This window comes from Simochromis diagramma, unplaced genomic scaffold (genome assembly GCF_900408965.1).
Source record: "Simochromis diagramma unplaced genomic scaffold, fSimDia1.1 OVJJ01000321.1, whole genome shotgun sequence".
Classification (NCBI taxonomy): Eukaryota; Metazoa; Chordata; class Actinopteri; order Cichliformes; family Cichlidae; genus Simochromis; species Simochromis diagramma.
The window spans coordinates 12,399,060-12,413,172 of record NW_024386772.1 but is presented as its reverse complement, the minus strand read 5'-3'; positions in this window follow the sequence as shown (position 1 = coordinate 12,413,172).

Here is a 14,113-nt window from a genome sequence, read left to right as displayed (position 1 = left end):
TCTTCCCTGAAACTCTTTTTTTTTTTCACAAGTGTTTGCCAAATACTTTCAGGAGGAACTCTTGAGAAAGAACAGGAGTGAATAAAAGTGAGGCAAAAAGGCTCTTCAGGGTGCTTGGGTCCTGTTTCCCTGGAACTTGTCCACAGTTTCTGATTGGGCCTCTTGAAAAGCCCTACTGTAAATAACTGAAAAAGTGAAGTGCAGCGGGGAACTTTACTGCGAGCTACATTAGCACAATATACCGAATTAATAAACAAACCAAAAAAGGAAATCGCGTGGAACAGTTTTGTGTCGCAATCAGAGCTTTCAGTAAAAGCAGTTCATAGGTATGTGTCCAACCTACTTAATGCACAAAAATAGCTCAACAGCATGCAGATATCCTCGTGCGCACACTGACACAAACCCTGTCAGTCCACATGCGCATTCATGCAGGAACTGGAAATGAAAATAAAATATAATGCACATTCATTTTGCAGTGTTGAGTCTGTGCTGCATTCCAGCTGTCAACTTAATTGTTGATGGAGGAAGAGCGTTATTTGCCAAAGTCGAAGTCGTGGTCTCGGACCCAGGGGACATGAGGGGAAAGCAAGATGAAACGAGTGAAACTGGTGCTTCTACCACCTGACCACATCCCATTGTTCAGACTGGGATAACTCGCCTGGTAATAGTCTCATCCTGCCTAATGAGCCTGGCTGACTCAGGGCATGTTTTGGGGGAGGGAAAAAGGGGAGCTGGGAACTGTGAAAACCCTAAGAATGTGAGGCTGATTTGCAAGGGAAATGGAGTGGACATAAAGCACGGTTATTGCCCGCCGCCGAATCTGCCTAGCCTCATTCCAATTGATGTACTGAGTTTCTTTTAAGTTCTCCAAATCTTAATCATGCATTTATCTCATACCTCATCACTGATGGCATTTTCTCTTGCCTTGCACACCAAGCAAATATACTTCCTACACAAAATGATAAAAATGAATTGAGTTATAGGGCAGATTAAGTTATGTATTTTTAACCCCTTTATTATATTTTGCTTTCACAACAATTTATTTATCATTGTCATAAAATCAGGTATTATCTCTAAGACTTGAGGACAGAGCCACGCTGCTTGAGTTTATTTTACTGTGAATTTTACATCAGCTGCGTATTTGCATAAACCAGTTTAAGTCAAGATGGCATATGACATGTTTTTAAAGAAAAGCTCTCGGCTCTCTTGTTTACTTCAGTAACTCACGCTGCTTCCAAAACAAACAATTTCAACTAAACTTTAGCAGCTCCACCCAAGTAAACGATTCCCCGTGGCTTATTCGGTCTTGTCTCCCTGTTTTTCTCACTAAATAGAGGAATCTATTTTATTATTGGTGTGTCCTGTGTTTGTTGGGATCGCCAGGCCAAGTAAAACAGAGTGGCAGACAGAACCAACATTAACTTCCCCAATTCCTCACAGATGTGCCAGCGCAGAAAGGAATTGAAGAAGGTACAGTGCCAACACTAAGGTTTTCTAAATGGCACTAAATTGATGCTGGCTCCACCAAGGTCACCTAAGATTGGCCGGCAATGCTTACTTCAACCTTTGTTTTTTTGATGCTGCAACTACTCAACAGAGAACAGAATAAGTACAGAAATAAAAGAACAGAAGTTTGAAATTCAAAAACATTTTTTTTTAAATGTTTATGAAGTTGCAGTTTAGGTACTGGAATGTTTCTTGGTAAATTAGGAAGGATCAGTAAATTAAGCTCTTTGAAAACTTTTTAATCGCAAATTTTTTAATCTATTCTTTAGTAGGGCATTAAAAGAAAAAAACACATTCTGAAGTAAAAATGTCTCAATGGAGTGTCTGATTACGGTTGTTTACTGAAAAGATAATCAGACCTGGGTCTAAAAGTATTTGCAAATAATTCTGTGTCTGTTTCAACCTGCCTGGAGCGCCAGATGGGAGGGATTACTGCACCAGGAGAGTCAGAGAATGTCAGGTTACTTTTACTACTTTTCTGATTAATGAAACTTTCTCCTGTTATGAATTTCACATTTGGAAAAAACAACAATTTCTAATTCTGATAAAAGCATAAAAAAGGTTAGATATTATTCAAAATAATGAAAAAGATATTATTAAAATTGGGCTTTATCAGCCCTCTGAAATTCTCTTAGTGATATCTTTTACCACAGGTGGAACATTCTCCTTTTTTTAAGAAATAAAGAAATGTGAAAAAATACAGCAACAGTTTGACATCTGGTCATGTTCTGTTCCCTGAACAGTTGTCCACAGTCTTTCACTTTCTTTTTTCATTTGTTCTCTCCTTTTCACTTTTCTTGGCACATCGCAATTGTGAATGGGGTGGCAGCATAGCTGCTCATCTTGTTTCCACAGCTTTAAGACTTGTTGATTAGTAACTGAGGCTGTGTTTTCATTGTCACAGCTTTCTGCTTTTGTTGAACTGTGGAATCATTCCATCATCATGTACTTTCTCCATCTTTACTTGAAGTTATCTCATCTAAACCTTTTTCCCTTCCTGCATCCTGAGTCCCATGCTGTGAGTGAGTTTACTGTCTCAATGAAACAACTTTTAATGGTTGACAAAACATTTCTAAAATATGCAAAATTAAAGTTTAACTTATGGCAAATTTTCTGCTTCTGCATGTGGATTATTTTGTAGATGTATTGATTTATTGTATTATGGCCCTTTTATATAAGCTACCATAAAAATGTTATTATAAACATCATTTAGAGCTTTCTGTCATTTAAAGTGACATACACAGGAACTTAATTGTAATCAATGGTTAATACAAAATTATCATGCCAACTAGGGAATTTATTTTCTGGCTGATATAATTAAGGATGATGAATTATCCCCCGCCTCCCCCCCTCCCAATTTGCATTGTTGCCCAGTCCCACAGCCCCCAACACCCACACAAGTTACACTCTTCTGTTACCAGTGACACGGAGGAGAGGGAGAGAGGGAGAGAGACTGAGCCACCAGCAAGACCCCGGAATGTCGGGTGTGGGAGGAACATTTGCCATAAAATTTTAACGCTATTGATTTGGAGAGGTGGTTGAGGTAGAGACAAAACAAGAGTAGAGAGTGAAAAGGAAAGAAGAAGTCGGCGGTCTACGAAAAGAGAGAGGGGGAAAAGAATTCAGAGGAAGCGGACAGAAGGACGGAAACTCTCAGGTAGAAAGAAGAAGGAAAAAAAAAACGTTTCTCTTGTTATTTGCAGAGCTGCTTGGCAGAAGGTGCAGCAGGGACAGCAGGACCAGAGTTTTAAATGTTGCTTAGTGTTGGCAGAGCTGTGTGTGAGTGCTCTCTGTGGGAGCACCAAATCTTGACGCCCAGCAAAACATGGCGATTCACACACAACCAGCAGAGCCCATCAAAACCCATTTACCCAGCTAGCACTAATATTCCCCATAAGCCTGCAGCTTTCACATGGCTGTACTGCAGTGCCATGAGGAATGCATTTTAAAATCATGTCTTGGTTGCCACACTTTTTCTGGTTTATGGGCCTATAGTGAAATGGAAAGTACACCGCAACATATTAGGTGACCATTGCAATATTTATATATTATGCATATGATCAGCAACACATGTCTGTCCTCTCACACTTGATAGCGCTTGTGGTATGACAAAGAGCAGGGTAGGCGGGGAGGGAGAGGAAAAAATAGGGAAGAGTTTGTTCTCCCATGTGGTTTGGGCCTGTTCTGAGTGGGCTTGGAGCCACGCCAGTCTACCCTTGGTTCAGCCTTTGATATGGATGGGGTTCATTATGTAACTGAATCTATTGTCAAAGAATAAAACAATATGAGGCCAGAGGTGTGTTGTGTGAGGACCTAAAAAGCGAGTGGCTGAAAAGGGTATGTACACCGCTCTCTCTCACCTTATCGCAGTCCTCACACAGTGAACAGCACTCCCTACCTCGGCTTCCAAGTGAACTACACACTGTAACAGCAACCGTCTCCAAAGAGGTTTCTCACGTTGAATGCATAGTGAGACATGCATTCAACGACAAAACCTTCCAGGATTCATTCAACCTTTCCTTTTCTCTGTTTGCTATTTTGTTTTTTTCCATTCACACACCTGCAAAGAATAAGCATAAAACCTGATATAAATTATTGAGATTATTATCTACTTGCAAGAGTGGGTAGCATCAAAAAGATCCTCTCTAATATGAATCATGAACCTTCTTACCTCCCCACTATGGGGTTTCCTGTTATGCAACAGAAAATTATCAAAGTTTAGGTTTGGTTGACACCAAACCGGAGAACTTGATCATCTGCATTTGGTCAACACACAAACACAACGGTACTGCAACAAACACAACTACAGCTTAAAGCAATACTTTCTGTGGCTTGATACCCCTTTTCCTGTTACTGTAGCCTCAGCAAGGCTGGAGAAACTCAGACTGAGCATGTATCGTGAGCGAGTGCCTTAACCTTTTAGTGGTTTGCAGAGTTCATTATGGTTGAGCTATGGTGAAAGCAGCAAACCTCCGTGGTTGCAGAGGTCACCCGCTGCGCAATGCTCTGGCGCCTCTGGCGACACTGGGTCCCTGACCGATGCTTGCTCTCACAGACAAAAAGGGATGCAAAGACCCTGAACTGTGACTTTAAGGTGCTCTAACCGCGTCACATCTGATGACGCTCCTGTGCTGGAGACCAGCAGTCTGATTTAACTGCAGCAGCCAAATGCTGCTCAATGCAAATGCGTTATATTTGGAGCAGCAGAGGCAGAGGGTGATTTGCATGAATGAAAATGAGATCAGCCTGTTTGCTGTTTGAGGAAGAGATATTATAGGGCAGAAGACACACACGCTTTACGATCTTGCTAGCTCATCACCAGTGTGACACTCCAAACTTGGTGCTTTTCAGCGTTAGTCGTAAAAGGAGGAAGAAATGACTCACTGTATGTAAATGTTTAAAGGTGGAATTTGGATCTGGAAAGGCAAACCTTGACCACAAACAGCCAGTAACGCAAGACAGGGATGAGACTACACTCTGTGGTTTCCAGCCCTCTGTTCTTTACTCCTGTATTCCTGAATGTTTGCTTTGGTCTTCTTTTTCTCCCACGTTGAAACTCGGCAACGACAACAGTCAGAGCTCAGCGACTATTACAATCACCATATTTCATAGAGAAACAACAATGACGTTTGACGGCGCCTTGTTGACTTTACAGGAATGCTGGGAATAAGCATAAGGTTAGCATTCAGTTGGTAAATCCAGAGTCAGAAGCAGCAGCCTGTATAATAGGCCGGCTGGTTTTCAAAAAGGATCAAATGTCTGCCTGGTTGAACAGCAATTAAGTGGCATTTTTTGTGTGTTTATAAAAAAAAGACACACCAAAAGATTCAATAAAATGATTTAAATTTCACTTCTGATGAAGCTGCGGGCTAAAATTCCCCCATGACCAAAGATAAAAGTCTCCTTCATCAGTATCTTCTCAGTTCTCCGGCCAAAAGTTAAAGGGAAAGGTCTTGCTTTTCTCCACAACACTCCATTGTCATCCTACACCCCACTCGTGGTCACATGTCACAACCCACTGAGCTACATCACTCTTCATTAGGAGAGAGAAAAGAAATGAAACTTGCCATTTGTCTTAATGACAGAGCCATGATGTCACATGGCTACGAAGTAATGCCTGTGTCAAATTTTAATAGCCTGAGACAAACACATGAGAAAGACAAAAAAAAGAAGACTGAGCCGAGGAGGGTGCTTTTAGCCAGCAGGAGGGACTATTAACTGTAGCAGCTAATGAGCTTGAACTTTGACCCCTTATATAGACTGGGGACTCGGTGGTACATTGCCCCACTTGCTGCCTAAATGTTTTATGGTTTTTGGAAGGTGGAATGAGCTGGAAGACTAAAACATTCTAATGGAAACATGTATGGTGTGTGTCGCTAAAACTATATTTCAGCCATACAGTATGACATTAGCTCATGTGTCCACTGTTTTCAGTCATTTGGTTTGGTTAGAAAGCAACTGTGCTGTAATTTTGGACAGATATTGATTATCCTCCTGCTAATTTGACTCAAGTCTCTTTATACTGAGCTAGCATATATTATTATCATCACCCTTCATGTAAGTTAAGACTCAAGCATTGCCCTGCTTCAAGGAAACACACAGGTAGCGAGCATTTCACAGTCTGGGAGTGCTGGAAGTGGGGTAGGATGATGTGCAGGGATTATTTGATCAACTGTGAAAAATGATCTGTAGTTTGGGAGGGTCAGTTTTTGTTAAAACAGACCTTTCCCTGTTTTGCTGTGTGATATCCCTGAGAAGAGGTGCTCTCATTGCTGCAGGGAAGGTTACTGGAGGTTAGAAATCCTCGCAATAATGGATGAAATCACTCGAGTAAGCAGAAAATTTAATGTAATAATGTATTTTTAAAAAAAGAATAATATAGGCTCTCAGATTATCTGTATTGTTTGGAAAGCATAAGAAATCGGAAAATATAATAATAATAATAATAATAATAATAATAATAATAATAATGTAGCTGTGCTTGATAACAGCCAGCATTGAGAACAGCTGTAGGTAAATATGCCAGGCAGGCTGATCCTTTTGGGCAATTAAAGTCTAGGTAGAGTGTAAATAAATGCATCTGCTTATTAAAATTTCTCTAAACTAGCGCCAAGAAGTAAAGTCATTGTTTTCTTTCTTTCTTTCTTTCTTGGTTAAGTACCTTCATAAACCCATTTAAGATTTTAATCTCACCACAGCAATCTTTTTCAATAAAAATATTGCGCTTCACGGTTTTGTTACTTATCAAAATAAAGACTAATGTACACTTTGTTCTTGGGCCCACATACTTGATCCCACTGCAAATGGGTTTTGCTTACTTTATTTATGCTGCAGCAGTAGTTGTGGTCAGTAAAGAATCTGCATTTTCTTTCATTTTCCCATCACACTTGACACCCCTCTCCCTAAGCTTTGCTTCTTTCTTTCCAATTATAGGGCGCATATGCATGCGCATGAGTGAGCAAGTGAGTGTGTTTGCACACATGTAAATGTAGCTGCTCTTCCAGGACTAATCCTGGGGTGGCAGGAGTGGAGAAGGGGGTGCGAGCACATGTGCAGATCTTTCAACTGTGGTTTGCGATGTTTAGTCTTGCTTCGTCAGCACTTCTTGAACCCAGTCCAGAAAAGCTTTCAGATGCCCATAATTCTAGACTCCCTCTGCCTGAAGCTCAGTCACCCTCTCTGCCCAGGGAACAGTCCCATCAAAACATAAAAAATCAACAACGAAAAAAGCAAAAACAAAGTGAAGATAAGCAAAAGATGATTAAAATGTGATGCTTATTTCCCCCCCAAGGTAAAGATAGATAGTCTTTGCTGTGTAAACTTTTTGCCCTGCAGGGACTTTCCAAATATCACTCATGATCTTTCATCACAAGGTGCACTGGCATCATCATCACTAAGGTATCACTGGCTTTTCATGCCAAACTTTCTATTGCTCTACCCATCTCCCCTCCCTGTTCCCAGTTTTGCTCTGAAATCTCTCCAGGGCACCTGACAGCAAACAAGCCGCATCCTGGCTGGAACATTGAGGGGATTTCCCCGTAATTTGTTTTCTACGGTCCATCTCAGTAAAAAAACATAAACCGCAGTCGTATAATATCATCAAACTGCGTCTGACAGGAAGGGAAGATGCATGCATATCACATGCTGGTTTAATCAAATCTCCAAAGTTAATACGTTTAGCTTACTATTACAAATCTTATTTCAGCAAAGTGGCATTTGTGCAAGATTTAATGCGCTATATAACCATTTTTATTATTAGGAGACATGCTTTATTTTGATCCCAAACGCTGTTTTTATTCTTTTGTTGTCTATTTCCTATTGATATGTGCAGATCTATATGTGACTGTGATCACAGGGGGTCAAAAGCTTTCTCCTCTCACTTTCTTTGTGTGCTATCATAACGTTCAGCAGCCCAACAGAGGACAACTGCTCTGCGCAGTAAGAACTTTTGCTTTCTTGGCCCTTGCAGCTGTCCAGTCACCCAGGTCTTTAGTTCATAACAACAGCTGAGGCTCAACCTATTTACTTGTAGCACGAGGGCCAACATAATCTCCCACAGATCCCCCTCATAGCTGCTGCTATTTAACTGCACGTCCTACCTGAAATAATTAAATTGTGCAAATATTCATTCTACTTCATTCTAAAGCATGCTAAGTTTATCCACCATCCTACAATCCCAGAATTATCATAAGCACATTTAATCCAACCAGAAAAGGAAGCAGATGCAGAGTCTCTTGTAACAGTTAAAACTGTTGACCCACCTCGGAACTCTTTTTAACAAGGGGGAAAGTGGAATCAAGCCAACGAAATGATCAACTTACAGAACTGCAACTGGGGACTCTGCGTGTCATCATCACTTTTCACTTGAAAATTTAAGACGCACAGGTGGTATGAGTTGCTTTGGAGAAGGTTCCTCCCCAAAGAAGAGTCTATGTTCCACCTGTTCTTCCTGTTACCACAGAAACCAGTCGCCGCTGAGTAACACGACCCTCTCCTACGTATGTAAAATAAAACTTCAGTTCATGCAAATATTTGGCTTAACTCTCACAACAATGTAATCACTTACATAAGCATGCTGTATGCTGTAAATGATACATGTATTTCCATAAAGATGACTGGCACCAAGACAGATTGTTGAAAGGAAGCAGGTCACCACATGATGGCACTGCAGCACTTTAAATCAATTATTTTGATTCTGGGATCTGTTGCTCCACTTAGTGGTCAAAAACACACATTACAAATGCCCCTTACCTGCAATTATGTCCCAAATTATTCTTTCTTTCTTTCTTTCTTTCTTTCTTTCTTTCTTTCTTTCTTTCTTTCTTTCTTTCTTTCTTTTGACAAATCAAATGAATTCTTATTAATATAAGAATCACATGAGGTTTCGTTTTTTTAAATAACTTTTGTATTTTATTTGACATATTTACAAAAAACGAATCTTCAGATTTATTTACACTGTCTTATTGACCAGTGGAAACACATTTATTTGCAGTTACAGCCTTTAAATTCTTGTAGTTAATCACCTAACAAAATTCAACACATGAATCTTGGCCCCTACCTTGTTAGTGAACATCCAGTGATTCATTGGATTATACCTTCAGTGGCCTGGAATTGCTTGGATATGGGTTTGTAGCCCAGGGGATTCTTGGAAACATCATCAGTCAACCAAATCTTTATTTCAAACATGTAAGCATCAAGCTTTAAGGCATATAAAAAATCAAAATAAACATGAAATCAGTGAGAGAAAAACTATTTGCATGGAAAAAACAAAAACCTCTACTGTTGGAAAAGGAGTAGGAGGAAGCAAATGCTTATTGAGTCCTACCCCAATCTGTTTTGATAATACAATCTAGAATACATGACCTGAGGTCATCTCTTACCTCTGTCTTCTTACTGAAGGCAGATGTCCTTGTACTATCAATCGGAAGTGCTTTTACTAACTCCCTTGAATTTTTAGCCCACCAGGAATTTGCTAGACACTTCTAGAACTTCTGCAACAGACTCTGGGTATGCTAAAATACATAAACTGTAAATAACATATGCCCTAATACTAATGCAGGTAAAGGGGATGAATACTTTTAGACAGGATTAAAAATAAAGCATTAGTATGTTAGTATGAATTAGTATATTCCATCACAACCATAATTCACCGAATATAAGGTCAAATGTCACCAGGTGAGCTTTACTGTAGAGAATTTTAAAAAGATAAAAGAAAAAAATTGCTGTTATTATTTATTGTTTATTATTATTTTGTTATTTCATTCTAGAGAATGCAGAAAAAGTCTTGATATTTAGCGATTTGTTTAATTCATGTGTCTGAAATCAGTTAATTTTTAAAATGGGTGAAATAAAGGTGTTTCCCTCTAACCAGACACGGCAAAGCTTCCAATTAGAGCTGAGACAAAACAGTCTGGTTCACACAGATGCCACTCACATTGCACTTGTTTGTTTAAATGGACAGGATGGCAGAATAAAAGAAAGAAAAAGATTTGGAGGTGTGAGAGCTTGGTGGGTCTCGATCAAGTTTAGTATCGAGTTCCAGACCAGAAGAGAGGATGATCACAATTAGAGAAGACTAATGAGTTGAATAGAAATATAACTGGAAGTGACTGTATGTCTTAGGGTCATTAGAAGAACATGGGTTTGATGTATATGAGGAAATGCACCATATGCAGAAATGTAATGTTGTTTCACCTAAGACAATCAACTGGCTGTTAGTCATGATATACCTTAAAAATAGAGAAAATAGCTCGAGGAAAGATATAAATGGTGCTAATACAGTATGCCAACAGATTTCAGTGGAGAAATCCTACACTGTCTAATGCCCTTAGCTTTATTATTCAGTTACATTTGCCAAACAAAATTGATATCCTGGGCTCTGCAAATGGCATCACTGATGTCAGACGATGCCTCGTTAAGCTTTTAGGTCAGCTCTTTAAAGCATACAACAAGCACACTTACACAGTGTGGAGCAACTGGAAAAAATGAACTTTGAATTTAAACAAAATTTAAAGAAAAGCCAGCAACACGGCACATCAGGTATGTTTCTTTGTGCTCACTTGTGCTTATTTGTATCCGTGTATCAGCCCTGTGAATGATCAGACTAGTGCCTCATTCCTGTAGCAATCTAAAAGAAAGTGCAGTTAAATAAACCAAAACTGAATATAAATATATGTCAATTTCTAAAATGCATTGCACTGTCCAGGCTCCTCTGAGCTGTTGTAGATTGCATTAAAATTCATACTACTATTAACAAATACAAAAATTACACAGGTGCAATTAATAGCAGTGTTATTAAGCTCTGCTTCATAACTGATTTTGTTTGACCAAAGTCCACAGATTTAGTTTTTTGTTGTAGTTGTTGTTTTTTAGTTTTTGATGCCAGACAAGTTCAGTGAGAAGAGAAGAAGAGAGAGCAGGGGGATGAACAGAAAAGGTATTAATGTGCTCCTATACCACAGTGTGCTTAGCAACAGCATTTGTTGACATGGAGACACACAGTTTTTTTATATATAAAATACAAAAGTTATATATAAAAGAAAGCAGTGCAACTGAATTAGATAATGCCCAACCACCTGGAATAAGTATCTACTGAACTGAGGATGTGGAGGTGTTATAGTTCAGTGCACCACATTAGCAGAAGAAACCTATTGAAGCTGCAGATCCAGATGCTACAGTACAATGGGAACAATAGCGACCAGTATGGACATGATGAGCAGACACTGGTGAAAAAAAAAAGAGCAGTTTAACTGAACTAAATGACCACCTGGAATAACAGATGCATCTACTGAGCTGACAGTTCCATCAGAGGAGATGCTTGCAGACATGAACACAGCTCTGCTCACCATTCTCAATGCTAGTATAACAGAAACCAGTGAACTCATATATGCCTCTGCCACAATAATCCTAGAGACTCTTGGGTACAAGATCAAGCACTGAAGCAGAATGCCCCATGTGGAGAACAAGGCAGAAAGACAAAATCATTGAAGTCTGAAAGGATGTTAACATCATGATCTTGGGCCTTTTGACCCAGCGTTCCTGGTTCTTGTGGACTCATGATGAAGTCCTTTGAATTTATGATCTGATTTATTACCAAATTCTTCATTTAGCCTTTGAGTATTATGTTATTTTGTAATGCTTGAGCATATCTTTGCTTCTAATACTTATTTTCCTTATTATTTTGTTGGCTTTCATGTTCAGTGTGTCCTAATATTTTGTTTGTGTTTTATCCTTAGTGTCTATGACGACTGTCTTACCTCTGTGTTTGGTTCCCTTTCTGTCTTTGTATCAAGTCTGTGTTTCTGTTACTTGCTGATTTATTTTGATAGTCCCTCATTCTGTGTGCATTATGTTCAGTTTTGCTTTCCCTGTATAATTTGTTAGATTCGGTTCACTCTGAATCCACTCCGCTCTAATCTGCTTTTGTGTTTTTAAAGCCTTAGTTTGCTTCTGTTCTTTGTCGCATCCTCCCTCATCTCTCATTTCATGTGCACTTCTGTCGGTGTGGTTTCCTTGAGTCTTAGTTTCAATACGAAGCACAAGGCTGGATAGTTAGCAGCAACATCTGTGTCACATATGGATTAGAAATGCCCAATTGCAGATGGAAGACCTCACTAAACAGAGCTAAGGTCCTGTGGGACTTCAAGTTCCAGACAGAGAAGAAGCTGGTGGTCAACAAACCAGACATAGCAGTGGCTGAAAAGGAGCAGAAGAACACAGCTGTGACAGATGTGGCATTCTCAGGATACAGCAACACTACAAAAAAGGAGCATGAGAAAATAGAGAAGTATCAGAGGGTGAAGGAATAACCGGAGCAGATGTGGAAAGCAAAATCCAAAGTGATCCCAGTGGTCATGGAAGTGTTAGGGATGGTAAACCTCAAGCTGGAAGAGTGGCTCCAACAGATTCCAGAGACCACATCAGAGGGTTCTGTACAGAAGAGTGCAGTCCAAGGAAACAGGTAGGACATGGCACAAAACCCTCAGACTTTTGGGACTCTGGTTGAAAAATCAAGTTTAAGGGACACACAAGGAGTACGTAGCAGGGATTAGGCCAATTTATCTAATGTTTGCTACTGTGAAGCTGAAAACTTAAGTAACCCTGAAACATGATGCAGTTATCCGTGCATTTTCCTGCCACAAGTCATAATAGTGTCTATAATAGGTGTGACTGACCTTAACTTTGAGGTGTGACCAGAACAGGGAGTAACACACTGAAAAAGTGTCATAGTTCACTGTGGCAGCTCTCATTGATGACTGGGTGTCTCGTTGCATGCCCTCATAATGCCATTTCGCCTTTCTTTGCTTCACTCTGTGGCCTCTTAGACAACACTGAGAATCCCCAATTTGCCAGTTTCTGCTTTTGTAAGAGGGTTCTTGAATGAAGCAGGCACAAACATGACTGACCTACAAATGAATCTAAAGAGGATCCAAGATGGCAAAAACCTGTTAATCAACACACCTCCTGCAGTGTGGTTGATACAAGTTCCACTGAAGATGTAACACACGCACACACGCACGCACACACACACGCACACACACACACACACACATACACATTTTAAAATAACACAAAAAAGCCTGAATCATTATATTTTGTTCTAAAAACCCATATCAATGTGCAGTTTCCATTTCAAACCTTACTGGAAGTGCTAAGTAAGTACTTTTGTGTCTGCTGCATTTTATTATATTTCTTATGTACATGTGCATACACACAATACAAGTCATAAACCCCAAAATCTTTTAGTTCTTTAGTCCTTGTGAAAGATTAATGGCAGAGAAACAATAATCTGAATACTTTAGATATAATGTAGTGATTTTGTCCACTATTTACAAAACTCCTTAGTATGTTAAAGATGATTCTAAAACTAAGTTAATCCTAACAGATCTATCATTTTAGGAGGCAGTAATCTGAGAGTTTCAAATTGTCTCAAAGTGTCTCATGTGCCAGTATGAAGTATGTGAAATTTCCAAACACAAACAGGACCATACACATGAAAAGCGTGGTAAGTTGACCAAGGGATGGACATAAAATTAAAAATCATCAAACTGTAGAGATGACAGACAAAATAACTGCTGTTGACACAAAATGACTGGTACCAACTTGAGTTTCAAGGAATTGTTATTTAGGCTTCTTGAAGGGCGTCTTTGAGTGCTGGCTGTATTTTGTTCTATTCTCTATCGAGATGATCCCTCACTGCTTCATTAATGTTGAGGTCTGGGCTTTAGGGAAGCCAGTTCATGGTAGTGTCTGTGTTTTTCAATCCAGGTATGCTTTTACTTCCCGGCAGTAGAGCAGGGCGATATGACCAAAAATATTTATCACGATATACATTTGAAAATTTGTGATAACGATATAACTGACGATATAATTGACACTAGAAAAAACACTTTATAACTCCACAACTTTATAAGTGCAAAAAAACCCCAAAAAACATCAATGTATTTTCGCTTAAACAAGCAGCTGTTTTTTTATGTGCATTAAAGTTATATAAAGATTTAACAGTGCAAATGCAAATTCCTTGCTGACAGTTTAACCAAAAGGCATTTCCAGTGGAAATTGGCCGACATATCCTCAGCATAACCATGTATAATATCCACAAAACTTA